This window comes from Lithobates pipiens, unplaced genomic scaffold, assembly GCF_037356315.1.
Source record: "Lithobates pipiens isolate NorthernLeopardFrog02 unplaced genomic scaffold, aLitPip1_a1.2 Scaffold_18, whole genome shotgun sequence".
Taxonomy (NCBI): domain Eukaryota; kingdom Metazoa; phylum Chordata; class Amphibia; order Anura; family Ranidae; genus Lithobates; species Lithobates pipiens.
Genome location: NW_027507758.1, coordinates 362,109,588 through 362,123,446, shown reverse-complemented (window position 1 = coordinate 362,123,446; position 13,859 = coordinate 362,109,588). Strand labels below are relative to the sequence as shown.

The 13,859-nt window shown below is 40.9% G+C and overlaps 1 protein-coding gene across 5 annotated transcripts in view; it reads left to right on the top strand.

Moving 5' to 3' along the window:
- Window positions 1-13,859, top strand: part of LPP (LIM domain containing preferred translocation partner in lipoma) — a 541,140-nt gene that overhangs the window by 129,516 nt on the left and 397,765 nt on the right. For all 5 annotated transcript variants that reach the window (XM_077487560.1, XM_077487557.1, XM_077487561.1 and 2 more), the window contains one exon: window positions 3,476-3,533. The gene's annotated coding sequence lies outside the window, so the exon portion shown is untranslated. The remainder of the gene's footprint in view (window positions 1-3,475; window positions 3,534-13,859) is intronic.

Below are 13,859 nucleotides of genomic sequence, written 5' to 3'. Positions count from 1 at the left end.
ATTTTTTGGTGGTATGTAATCCCCACTGGATTATTTTTTTTTATTTTTTTGCTATATACAGTAAAGGGAAAAAAGACTTAACATTTTAGAAAAAAAAAAGTTTAATAATTTTACCATGTAGACTTTTGCCCTTTTGCTGTCCTGAGCAGCACTCTTCATTGCTATGCCTTCTGTTTGCCCTGTGGACTACCTCCTGTTCGCTGTCCCATATTGCCACCCCGAGGATCACCCTTTATGGCTGTGCCTATTGTTTGCAATGTGGACTAATTCTCCTACACTCGGTGCCCTGAGGCCCCTAATAAACGCCTGCGTGTTGGGTTCCTTGTGAGGTGCCTCTGTGTGCGCGCTCTCTCTCTGTGGTCCTAGTCACAGCAAATTAAAAAAAATTATATAAATTACACTTCTAATTTCCTTACTGCATATCATATTTTTTGAGTCCCTGAGGTGCCAGGACAGGAGAAATGCCCACAAAATTACCACTTTTTGGAAAGCAAACAACACCTCAAGGTATTTTCTAAGAGGCATGGCAAGTCTTTTGAAGACCTAATATTTTTGCCACAAGTTTTTTGAAACTGCAGAATGAAAATGAAAAAGCTGTCAATTTACTAAGCTATTTCTCACACACAGCATGGGCATAATTACAACCCAAAACTCATTCTACCGCTCCTTCCGAGTGTGGCATAACCCTCACATGTGGTGGGACTAGTAATCTTTCAGTAACATAATCAGTTGGACGTGCAGATGGTTCAGTTCAGGTGGCAGGCTGAAACATAGTCCGCAAACAGGCAAAGGATCTGTCCAGGCAGAGGGCAGAAATATAGCCAATAAACATGCCAGGGTCACTACAAGCGGCAGGCAGTGGTAACACTGCACTGGTGTAAAGGGGATCAGAAACACTGTTGCTGGCTTACACTGGTCTGGTGACACTGGGGACTAGTGTGGCAGGAATTTAGGAACACGCTCGTTTACTTGCACTGGTCTGGTGACACAAGGATTGGTGTGGCGACAATCGTGAACGTTATTGCTGGCATACACTGGTCTGGTGGCACAGGGACTGGTATGGTGATGATCAGGAAAACTGTTGCTGGCTGCGCTGGCCTGGTGTGGCAGCAGTCAATAACACCGATTCTAAGTACACTGGTATGGCAACACTGTGACTGGTGCAGTGGTGATTGGGGATACTTACTGGCTGCACAATTAGGGCTCATTCACACATGAGGTTGGTGGGGGGGGGGGGGGTGATAACAAAATCCTTGTGGTTAAGCCAGTTTTACTGCCCCTCAACCACTCTACCCCCTTTAGCGGCAGACAGTGGCCAGGGGTGTATACATGCCATGACTGCATTGCTTTGCCAGGAAATGATACCCCTGTATGCCCAACGATCACGACACATTAAAGTGAATAGGGGTGCTTTTGTGGGACCCAAAGGGTTTAAGCAGGTGGTGATAAAGTGATGCAATGCTTCCTCATTGCCTGGCATGCTCTGTGAAGAGCAATTCAAACATATATTGCCCTTCAGAGAGCATTGCAAATGTGAAAAAGTCCTTATGATGGCACCATGACTGGTGTGGCAGTGATCTGGGACACTAGGGCTGGTGTGGAGCTGTACCAGAGATTACATTGGTAAACAAGGGGATTGTAAATGAAAGTCTTTGTTTACTACTGTTACTGTGATCGGTGCAATCACATAGTACAGAGCCAATGACACCGGCCCTGTACCCTGATCTGTGATCTGTTGTGTCCAAGAAGCATAGCGATCATACATTGCCCCTCTGCATATTCCTGAGGGCATACGCAGGGGGGCATACTGTTACATCCTTCCAGAGCGGTGCTTGTCCTACCCAAGCCGATTATGTATAGTGGCCTAGTGGAAAGTGGTTAAAGTAGATTTTCACTTTTGCAACCAAACTGGGTTAACGTCTACAATTATATTTGTTACATGTACTCATTACATAGCATAACTTAAAAAGAATATTTTAACATTTTGTGATTTATAATCATTCTGAATTAACTTGTTTTGTTGTAAATAATAGTACATAATAGCTTGAATTTAAATGATAAAACTTTAGGGGCCCATTCAGACCTTTTTGTTCTTTGTCTCTTGTGTTCACATGCTTTGTATCAGATGTTAAAGTGGTTGTAAACCCTTACAACCAACTCTGACCTACAGGTAAGCCTAGATTAAGGCTTACCTGTAGGTCCAAGAAATATCTCCTAAACCTATACGGTTTAGGAGATATTTACCCGGGAGACAGCCCCCGCTGTCTATGGCGCAGGCGCACTGGGCAGATCACGGCGATATCACGTGAGTGTCGGCTCCCGTGCGGGAGTGACGCCATCGCTGCTCCGGCGAATCACAGCGAAGTCACTCTGGGATCCATGTCAGCGGCGGACATGAAGACGGGGGACCGCTTTGGGGGCTTCGTTCTCAGGTAAGTTATTCATAATGAGCTAGTATGCTATGCATACCAGCTCATTATGCCTTTGCCTTACAGGGTGTGTTTTTTTTTTTTTTTTGGCTTTACTTCCTCTTTAACATGCATAGCAGTTGTGCAGCCTGTTCATTTTGGATAGGTTGCCAATGCAAAAGAATGGACCATGAAATCAGACATACAGCAGTTTTTTGACACAACAGTTCGCTGTATTAAGTTGTGCCTTGTGGTCTGCTGCAATGCATCTGCTACTAAACTGTGTTGGGGTGAAATTAGAAAAAAAATAGTGGCACTGCAGCAAGCTAACACAGTGTACGTATTGTACATTGCGGTAATGTGACATATAGCAAAGATGTGTTTTGGCCTTATTGGAGTGTAGCAAAGTTAACGCATTCATACATTTTATTTTATGAGCCATCACTGTAGTTCTGCCCTGGGGCCCTCTAGTAGTTCTTATGCAGATTTTCCTAACATTGAGACTTGCATAGAAGAGCCCACCTTATTGATAGTCTCAGGGAAATTGTATTCAAAGATGTGGAACAAGAGGTGGCCTTCTCTCTGCTATAAAGAAGTGGAAGCACTTTTCCACAACGTCTAACATTTTGCTACCTGCTTGGTTTCATTTGTGTGTTCAGTTAAAGTATAACTAAAGGCAAAACTTTTTTTTTAGTTTTGGACAGAGTGGAGAGGAATTGGGACACCTGCTATGTTTTTATTGTGATCTGTGGTCCTGTTTGGGAGTCATCTTCACTATTTGCCATGTTTACCTTATCGTTGAAAGTGGAAGAAAATCACAAATTTTGGGTTGTCCCCAGAACAGTAAGAGCTGGGACATATTATTCTAACAGGGACACATTCTGGTGCCAACCAGAGATTCCTTCACTCCCATTCCTGTTTTGGCTATGAAAACAAGAGGTGAAAGGACATCTTTCCATTGGGACACACATTTTTTGCTTTTAGTTCTAGTCTACGTTATTTAGCACAATGTTTAAATTGATGAAACCTTGTGCACAGTTTGTAATATACCTTTTTTCTTTTCACAGATTTTTTGTTAGCAGAACAAAATCGTGTTTTGAGATCAAAGACTTTTCCTACTTAGAGGTAAGTAAGCAGCATATTTTATGTACTGTTAGCAAACATACTTCATGATCTTAGAATTATAATTTGCCAGTAAAATTAAGGTATAGAAATGAAGATTATATACTCTATTTTTTATTTTTGTTGTTAACCCTTTTGGTTGATTAACTACTTTCTACCAGGGAAATGGGGAAATGTTTTAATTTTTTCGCACACCTTAATATCTCCATTTTTATTTTTTTGCTGAAAATTACTTTAAACCCCCAAACAGTTATACATTTTCTGAAATCAGAGGTCCTGTGGAATAAAATTGAGACAGTTGCATATTTTATGTTGCACGATATTTGCACAAATGTTTATCAAATGCATATTTTTAGGAATAAATGTGCTTAAATTCATTTTTAGTGTAAACAAACACTATACCCAGTACGAAAGGCCTGGCGCTATTTGGTATTGAGGCTATATCCATGTCTATTCCAGAGGGGGAGAGGTATTTCCAGACTGTGTGCCCATGAGACATTGTGGATATTTACCCCTATACACTGTCCCTGGAAGGATTAAATGAGTTGGAAATTAATACTTTGATCTACCAGTAATTGGCATTCCTTCACCTTTTGAACATATTCAAATGCATTTTAAGTCTAAGACCTCTTTCACACTGGGGTGGTTTTCAGGCGCTTGGAAATAGCCTGTGCTAAGCACCTGAAAACCGCCTCACATTCATTCAAGTGTGACTTTTCATACTGGCGTGGTGCACTTGCCAGACTTTGTGACACGTCCTGCAAGCAGCATCTTTGGGGAGGGTTGGGAGTGCTGTATTTAGCGCTCCCAAAATGCCCTGCCCATTGAAATGAATAGGCAGGGCTTCTGCAGTGCCTCATCAGGAGTTTTTAACCCATTCTTTGGTGTTAAAATCACCCCACTAGCGGCCGAAAAGCACAGCTTAAACAGCACTAAAGCGTCGATAACACGAGTGCTGCTTTAGCGCTAAAATGGCCATGGCCCCAGTGTGAAAGGGGTCTAATACATGATGGATGTGAGTGCACCCTACAGCAGGGCATGATCCATCTTCCCTGATTTGTTGGCCAGGTGCGATATTACACACCCCTCATTGTAGGAAATCTAGAAAGAGAAATGATGAATTGGGGATCTGGCACTCCAGAAGGTAATGCCCTTAAAGTGGAAGTAAACCCATCGATTTAAACTGTTAAAAATAAAGGCATGCCGGGAATGCTAACTGCACATTGGCTGTGCTCTCAGCCAAACTAGCAAACCATCCAATGGCTGGTGTCATAACGAATCACATGTGCAGCACCATAGCAGTTGAAGATTAAACAGAGGCAAAGATGGCGGCTTCCTTGGCAGAAAATGATAGCGGAGTTTACTTCCACTTTAAAATGGAATGTTGTACATTTGCTGGAATAGCAACATAGTCATAAAAGCCATAAATTGGTCATGAATTGGTCCAAAGGGAACAGGGGTTTAAAAAGAGGCAGTCATCTTCAGAGTGTGTCCGGAGACTCTGTAAGACAGCCTTTCTCAATCTTTTCAACATAGAGGAACCCTTGAAATAGGTCTCTGGTCTCTGGCCTCGGGGAACCCCATCTAAAAAAAAAAATTAAATCTACAACTCATGAGACATTAGTGTGTTGGTCAGTGGGAAAAATGGTCCTTACACTTGGGGTCATTGGGAAGAATTATCTCCTAACAGGCAGCTAAAAAGATCAATAGTGTGAGTGGGAACTCATCTGAGAGGCAAAAATTGCCCAATGCTGAAGGAACCCCTAGCAACCTCTGGAGGAACCCCAGTTGAGAATCACTGCTGAAAGACATGTAAAGAAACAGGGAAGGGGAGGCGCCACTCGGTGTAGTATTAAGGTAAAAACATTTATTGCACAAGATTAAAAGCACTTACAAGATAGAAGTGAAAGTCATGCTCATCATGGGATGTACATTCCTGGCAGCTCTCAAGCGACTCTCTGGCTCCACACACGTTCCGGATTGCTGGTGGGGAAAGTCTGATGGATGGATGGCTGTGCTTCAGAGGAAACAGGAAGCAGAAAGCTCCATGCTGACCAGCTTGAACCATGGAACTGGCCAGTAGAAGGAGCTGTGAGCTCTGAGTGCGTAGCCTTTTCATCATACAGACAGTCCTGATCACTTCCTCCTGCCCCATGCTGGTGACTCCATTTTCGCTTCCACAGTTCAAGCTGGTCAGCGTGGCGCTTCTAGTTTCCTCTGAAGCACAGTCATCTATCAGGCTTTCCCCCACCAGCAATCTGGAATGTGTGTGGAGCCAGAGGGTCGCATGAGAGCTGCCAGGACTGTACATCCCATGATGCGCATGACTTTCACGTCTATCTTGTAAGTGCTTTTAATCTTGTGCAATAAATGTTTTTACCTTAATATTACACTGAGTGCCCCCTCCCCTTCCCTGTTTCTTTATGTTGTAGGAAATCTAGTCTCAGTTTTTAGTGTTGGTGCTGTGTGTTATCAGTGGTGTTTGACTAAGGCATTATAGGCTGAAACGCGTCAACTGACCTAATCTGCGTTTGTTCACTGTGGCTATTCAATAAAATTAAGACATTTTAAGAGCAACAACCGGAGTGCAAATATTTTTTTTTTACATTACTCTACTCCTATTCAACCAGTGACTGTGAATTGAGCACCTGGGAGCCCTGCTATCTAAGTGATGTATGGGCAGTAGCGCTGACTTTTCTGTTTATGCTGTGTTATCAGTAACCCTTGCAGAAATGCATCCTAAAACCCACCCACTACCTAAACCCCCTATTCCTCCCACCCCCACTTATATATATATATATATATATATATATATATATATATATATATATATATATATATATATATATATATGTTACCTGGGTTTTATTTTAAGTTTTCTTGATTTTAATTATTTTAATATTTTTTGGACATCACATGTGTTAACAGCAGGAGCAGATAGTTTTCCTATAATTTTTTTCTTTCTAGTTAACCTTATTATAATTTTTAACCCATCTATAATGTAGAAGTATTATTATTTGAGGAATGGATTCAAAGTGTGTGTGTACTGCATGTAGTTTTTAATGACATTAAGGCTATTATTAATTCTCTAGATGATTGCTGTTGCCATATCTGTCACCCTCTTCGTACATGGTCCCTTTAAGATCCAGGCCAGGGGAGGAGTTGGGTTTTTTCTATATATTACACCTTGGTTGCAGGGTGAGCGTGACTTGACAAAGGAGGCCAATCCTCCAGAACGCATTGTAGTGGAAACTGTGTAATTCATTTGTGCTAGTTTACATACCCTGGCAGAATTTATGATTTCTCTGCCTTTTTTCAGAGAATATGAAAGATAACACAAAAACTTTTCTTTCACTCATGGTTAGTGTTTGGCTGAAGCCATGGCAACAGAAACTACCCAAATGACCCTGATCAAAAGTTTACATACCCCGGTTCTTAATACTGTGTATTGTCCTCTTTTAACATCAATAACAGCTTGAAGTCTTTTGTGGTATTTGTGGATGAGGCTCTCTATCTTTTCAGATGGTAAAGATTTTCATTCCTCTTGGCAAAAAGCCTCCAGTTCCTGTAAATTCTTGGGCTGTCTTGCATGAACTCATGTTTTGAGATCTCCCCAGAGTGGCTCAATGATATTAAGGTCAGGAGACTGAGATGGCCACTCCAGAACCTTCACTATTATTCTGCCATAGCCAATGACAGGTCGATGTTCCTCCAGTATGTTTTAATTACATACTGCATTCATCTTGCCATCAATTTTGACCAAATTTCCTGTGCCTTTGTAGCTCACACATTCCCAAAACATCAACGATCCACCTCTGTGTTTCACAGTAGTAATGGTGTACCTTTTATCATAGGCCTTGTTGACTCCTCTCCAAATGTAGCATTTATGGTTGTGGCCAAAAAGCTAAAAAAAAATTCTCATCACTTCAAGTGACTTTGTGCCAGAAGGTTTGAGGCTTGTCTCTGTGCTGTTTGGCATATTGTAAGCGGGATACTTTGTGGCGTTTGCGTAGTAATGGCTTTCTTCTGGCGACTCGACCATGCAGCCCATCTTTCTTCAAGTGCCTCCTTTATGGTGCATCTTGAAACAGCCACACCACATGTTTTCAGAGAGTCCTGTATTTCACCTGAAGTTATTTGTGGGTTTTTCTTTGCATCTCAAACAATATTCTTGGCAGTTGTGGCTGAAATTTTATTTGGTCTACCTGACCGTGGTTTGGTTTCAACAGAAACCCTCATTTTCCACTTCTTGATTAGAGTTTGAACACTGCTGATTGTCATTCTCAATTCCTTGGATATCTTTTTTTTTTTTTTTTTATATATCTCTTTCCTGTTTTATACAGTTCAATTACCTTTTTCCCGCAGATCCTTTGAAAATTATTTTGCTTTCCCCATGATTTAGAATCCATAAACGTCAATGCAGCACTGGATGAAAGATGCAAGGGTCTGTCAGGAGTCCAGAAACACATTGACCTTTTATATACACACACTAATTACAAGCAAACAGGTCACAGGTGAAGATGGTTACCTTTAATAGCCATTCAAGCACCTCTGTGTCAACTTGTGTGCATGTTATCAGTCCAAAATCACCAGGGTATGGAAACTTTTGATCAGGGTTATTTGGATAGTTTCTGTTGTCACTATGATTTAAAAAGAGTAAACAGTTGATTGATAATAAATTACTTCAGCCAAACACTAACCATGAGTTAAAGAAAAGTTTTTGTGTTATTCATATTCTCTGAAAAATGGCTGCTAAATCATAAATTCTGACATGGTATGTAAACTTAAGCACAGCTGTATGTTCCTACCTGGTTTACTGCCCCCTGTGTTGTGGAGTCTTGCAATGGACCTTGGCACCGGCTGGATAGCGTAAGGGAGGATTATAGCATTTATCAAATTTTTTTTTTTATGCCATCTTTGTCCCATAGGGGATATTTCTCTTCATGTCCTGACCTATAGGCAAAACAGGAGGTGAGGCTGTCACCAGAACTAGTATCCTCATTGGAAGATTTCTCCTCCTATGCTAAAATGAGCAGCACTTTAGTGCTAACAAATGGCCATCAGTGTGAAAGGGGTCTAAGAGGTCCGGTTGGATGTGGCTTACTGCTGCTAGTTTTGCCCAAGTATATTATCCACCTCCCAATCTCGGGTTGAAATCTTCTGTATATAAAGCTCAGCACTGTGTAATTTATCTTGTAAAAACATGTTTGCAAGAAGCAATATTTTTATTTTTTATTTTTTCATTTTATTTCTAAGAAAAAAGCCTGCTCTGTGAACTGCTTTAGTCAAGTAAAAATGTATTGCCTAATCCCCTAGTCATGAATAGTAATAATGTTACATAATGTTACTTGACACTGCTGTGTTAAGTTCTCTGTTTTTCAGTTTGACCACATTTTCTTACTTGAAGCTTTTTTTAGTGTTCTTTGATGGGGTGTCATTTCGCTGAAGACACCCTAATAAAATTCTTGTTTTCATGTTTGCATATTTTTTTCCAGTTTAGCACAGAAGTGCTCAGATAAATAAGGTGAGATGGTAATCTGGGTTCTAAAATAGTTTGGCTGTCTTTTCTGGCCTAGTCCTCATTTGGCAGCATTACAACCTCAGATTTGGCATTTAGCACAAGTATGTGTTTGTCAAATGCAAAATGTGAACAAAAAAATAAACAATTGGATGGTTTGGGTGTCCTGTTGGCAGGACTCCTGGCCTGCCTGTGTATTTTGCCATATTTAGCTCTTCAAATTGATGTTTACAGAGCTATTTTACCCACCAGTTCTCTGTCCCTTCTTGTAAAGACAACTTTGTCTGTCTTCACAGTTCATCATCACAGTTCTGCCTTTGTACACAAGCCATGGTGGAACAGAAAACATTGTCAAACAATCACATGATGCTTAGCTGGTATTTTGCAATGCTAAATTTGAACCAAAGTGTTCCCTTCTTTGCCATAGACTTCTGGATGCCTTCTGCTTTCCTCAACATAAGCAAACCAAACATGTCCGCTGGCAGGAAATTACCACCATATGACATAATGAAAATTTTTAAGTGATAAACCTTAAAGTGCTGATCATGAAGTAAGAGTTTTCCAAAGGATTTGGCCTATGGCTTTTCATAATAACTGTGGTTTAAACCATGCACAGAGGTCTACATTGAAAATCCAAACTGAGTTCCTGGTTTACCTTTAAAAATAGATATCTACCTTTTACTTGTTTGCAGTGAAGTTGAATCGCATATTGGTTTCTTTTATCTCAGGGACACCAGTGGCAAGGATTTACAGTCCACTTCCATTAGTGCTTAACTATTGCAAAGCCATATGATGATGTCATTCTCAATTGAATTCTTCATAATCTGCAATAAACACTTAATTGCGGGACCCTTTCCTATCCCAGTAAAAAAAAAAAAAAAAACTGTGTTGTAGCCACAGGCATTACAAGAGAAGCAGATACTATCCATCTTTCCACTGTATTGGGCAGCTCCAAACCTGGCTTAAGAACAACGGTCTTTATTCATTTTTTTTTTTCTCTCCGTGCATCGTCAGTCATGTATAGTGTGAGACATCTTTATGTACAGTATGCTTTTATTTTTGTTTTTTAATAAATATAATATATTCGTGTCTCTGATCCATTTACTGACAGTGTACTTCTGTCCTTGTTCTAAAACTTTCACAAATCAAGTCAAAATAAATCCATAATAAAGATTTGTTTTTAATTTTAATAAAGTAACCCTTATCAGTTTTTAGTGTCAACAATTTATATTTTACCTTTGGTAAAGTTGTCCTGAAATTGCCCCCCACCACTCCGAGTGCAGCCTATGTAGTAAAATGCTTACTTTCAGCCCAGATTTATTCATTTTCACTGTGCGGCCCTGCCTGGCTCCCACTCAGTAGTCTCATAGGAATGAATGGAGACCATAGAGGTCATATGCAGGGAGAAGAAAAGCCAGGCAGAGGTTCAATTTGCAAAGACTGTGAGGTGCCATACATGGCATGTCCCTTTCCTCCAATCAGCTCTCACACACAGTTTATAAGAGCTTTAACTGCAGCTCTCCATCCCCTCCTCTGTACTCTGTTTTATCACACTTATGCTCTTTTGAAGAGTTGTAGACAAGTGAAGGCTGCAGATAAAGAAGTAAAACTGGTGTAGGATTTGTTTCACCTCTGTGTACAATCTGAGGCTATTTACTTTTATTGGGTATATGAGAGGGTTTGCCACCAGTTTAACCACTTGCCTACTGGGCACTTTACCCCCTTTCTGCCCATTCCAATTTTTTTTCGAACATTGAATGACCACTGTGCCCATATGAGATTTTTTTTTCTTTTTATTTTTTTTTTTAGCTTTCTTTTGGTGGTATTTAATCACCGCTGGGGTGTTTTTTTTTTTTTTTTTTTTGCTAAACAAACGAAAAAATGGGGGAAAAAAAATTCTTTAAAAATTCTTTCTGTTATAAAATGCAGCAAACTGGTAATTTTTCTCCTTCACTGATGTGTGCTGATGAGCCTGCACTGATAGGTGACACTGATGGGCACTTATTGGTTGCATTAAATGGCACTGATTGGCAGCACTGGGCATTAATTGGCATCACTAATGGGCACTGATTTATACTGGTAGGCAGGATAATTGGGGCTGAACTAATAAACGGGACACTGATGATCAGTGCAGATGTCCCCTTTCATACTAGTCGGTTACTGGCTCTCTCCTCAATTCATGCTGTCACAGCACGAGGATAAGATTGCCGATAATGGCAAGTGTGTTTACATTGTGATCAGCTGTGATTGGACACAGCTGATCACTTAATAAAGAGCCACTGTAATTGGCTCTTTACCCAGCAATCAGCATGTCCCCCAGCGGGCGCTCGCAGGGCACCATCACAGGATTTTTATTTTTCTTGCATGCGATTGGGTATTTTTTGCAAAGTGAATTGTTTCACCTCATTCACTAATATTGGTGAAAATTCACTTTACAAAATGTGAAAATTCTGAACTACTATAGGTATTCAGGGTCATTTGATGCTGTGGGTGAAAATATGGAAAATGAAAGGAAAAACTCCTTAACATAGAACACTGACATAAAAACAGAACATCTTTCCCCATGGGTTAATTAGAATTTGACTTTTATATAATACTAAGGTATGGGTATCATTGCTGCAAAAGCATCAGCTTTTATCTTTTTAGCTGAAAGATTAACAAGTCTTTTATTATGCCTGAACTCTTTGTTAAGGTCTTCTGTCTTTCTCTCTAGTTTCACCTGTTTTATGCTCATTCAGGCAGGTTTATGACGTGTCACTTATTATAAAAAAAAAAAATAACACATGTTTCAGTATGAAAAGTGTAAAAATGTGAACACACTGGGAAGATCTAAATCACAACCCAATGGGGAAGCATTTAAAACATCTGTTGAAGCTGTTACATTTTCTGTAATGTAGATTAGAACATTCAGAAATAAACTGTGAGAACTTCTATATGCATATTTCATTGTGGAAACGCAGCACCTTAATGGTCCAGAATTCACAATAAACTCCTTGAAAGAACCTGCATGTTATTGTAGAATGTGATCACTGATGCCAAGACTTCTTGTTTTGAATCTTTACTAGACTACATACTGTAGAACAGGGGTGCCCAACCTCTTGAAGAGCTAGGGCCACTTAAGGGACTTGGCAACCGGTCGCGGGCCACAATGAGTGGAGTGGGCGCATGACAGGTCCGTGTACACAACGCATATGCAGAGCGGACACAGACACAGCCCACTCTGCTCTATGGGCCCTCCGATCCGCCCAGATGGGAGGGGATAGATCTCCTTCTGTTTTTTCTTTTAGTGGATCGGATTGAAGGTAGGCAAGTGTAAAAAGACACAAGTCTGTTTACATTTGCTGTTCCATAGAGGTGAATGGAGGCTCTGATTGGGTCGGATCGATCGTGTGAAAAGGGTATAAGGCTGTTTTCACACTGATGTCTTGCGGTTTACCCAGAGCAGTGCACCTCTGGCTTTCCTGTGGGTTAGCTGCCATAGAATTCTCTTATATCCTGCAGGTGTGGTGCACCAAACCCATTAATAACAGAGGTCTATGGCTCAGTGCAGGTAACTTACAGGTGCACTGCACCTGCTGATGAGTTTGAAAGCAGCCCAGCAACCACTGCAGAACAGATACAGTGCCTTGCGAAAGTATTCGGCCCCCTTGAACTTTTCAACCTTTTGCCACATTTCAGGCTTCAAACATAAAGATATAAAATTTTTATTTTTTGTGTAGAATCACCAACAAGTGGGACACAATTGTGGAGTGGAACGAAATCTATTGGATTTTTGAAACTTTAACTAATAAAAAAATGAAAAGTGGGGCGTGCAAAATTATTCGGCCCCCTTGCGTTAATACTTTGTAGAGCCACCTTTTGCTGCGAGTACAGCTGCAAGTTGCTTGGGGTATGTATCTATCAGTTTTGCACATCGAGAGACTGAAATTCTTGCCCATTCTTCCTTGCAAAACAGCTCAAGCTCAGTGAGGTTGGATGGAGAGCATTTGTGAACAGCAGTTTTCAGCTCTTTCCACAGATTCTCTATTGGATTCAGGTCTGGACTTTGACTTGGCCATTCTAACACCTGGATACTTTTATTTGTGAACCATTCCTTTGTAGATTTTGCTGTATGTTTGGGATCATTGTCTTGTTGGAAGATAAATCTCCGTCCCAGTTTCAGGTCTTTTGCAGACTCCAACAGGTTTTCATCCAGAATGGTCCTGTATTTGGCTGCATCCATCTTCCCCTCAATTTTAACCATCTTCCCTGTCCCTGCTGAAGAAAAGCAGGCCCAAACCATGATGCTGCCACCACCATGTTTGACAGTGGGGATGGTGTGTTGAGGGTGATGAGCTGTGTTGCTTTTACGCCAAACATATCGTTTTGCATTGTGGGCAAAAAGTTCGATTTTGGTTTCATCTGACCAGAGCACCTTCTTCCACATGTTTGGTGTGTCTCCCAGGTGGCTTGTGGCAAACTTTAGACGAGACTTTTTATGGATATCTTTTAGAAATGGCTTTCTTCTTGCTACTCTTCCATAAAGGCCAGATTTGTGCAGTGTACGACTGATTGTTGTCCTATGGATAGACTCTCCCACCTCAGCTGTAGTTCTCTGCAGTTCATCCAGAGTGATCATGGGCCTCTTGGCTGCATCTCTGATCAGTCTTGTCCTTGACTGAGCTGAAAGTTTAGAGGGACGGCCAGGTCTTGGTAGATTTGCAGTGGTCTGATACTCCCATTTCAAAATGATCGCTTGCACAGTGCTCCTTGGGATGTTTATCCAAATCCGGCTTTAAACTTCTCCACAACAGTATTACGGACCTGCCTGG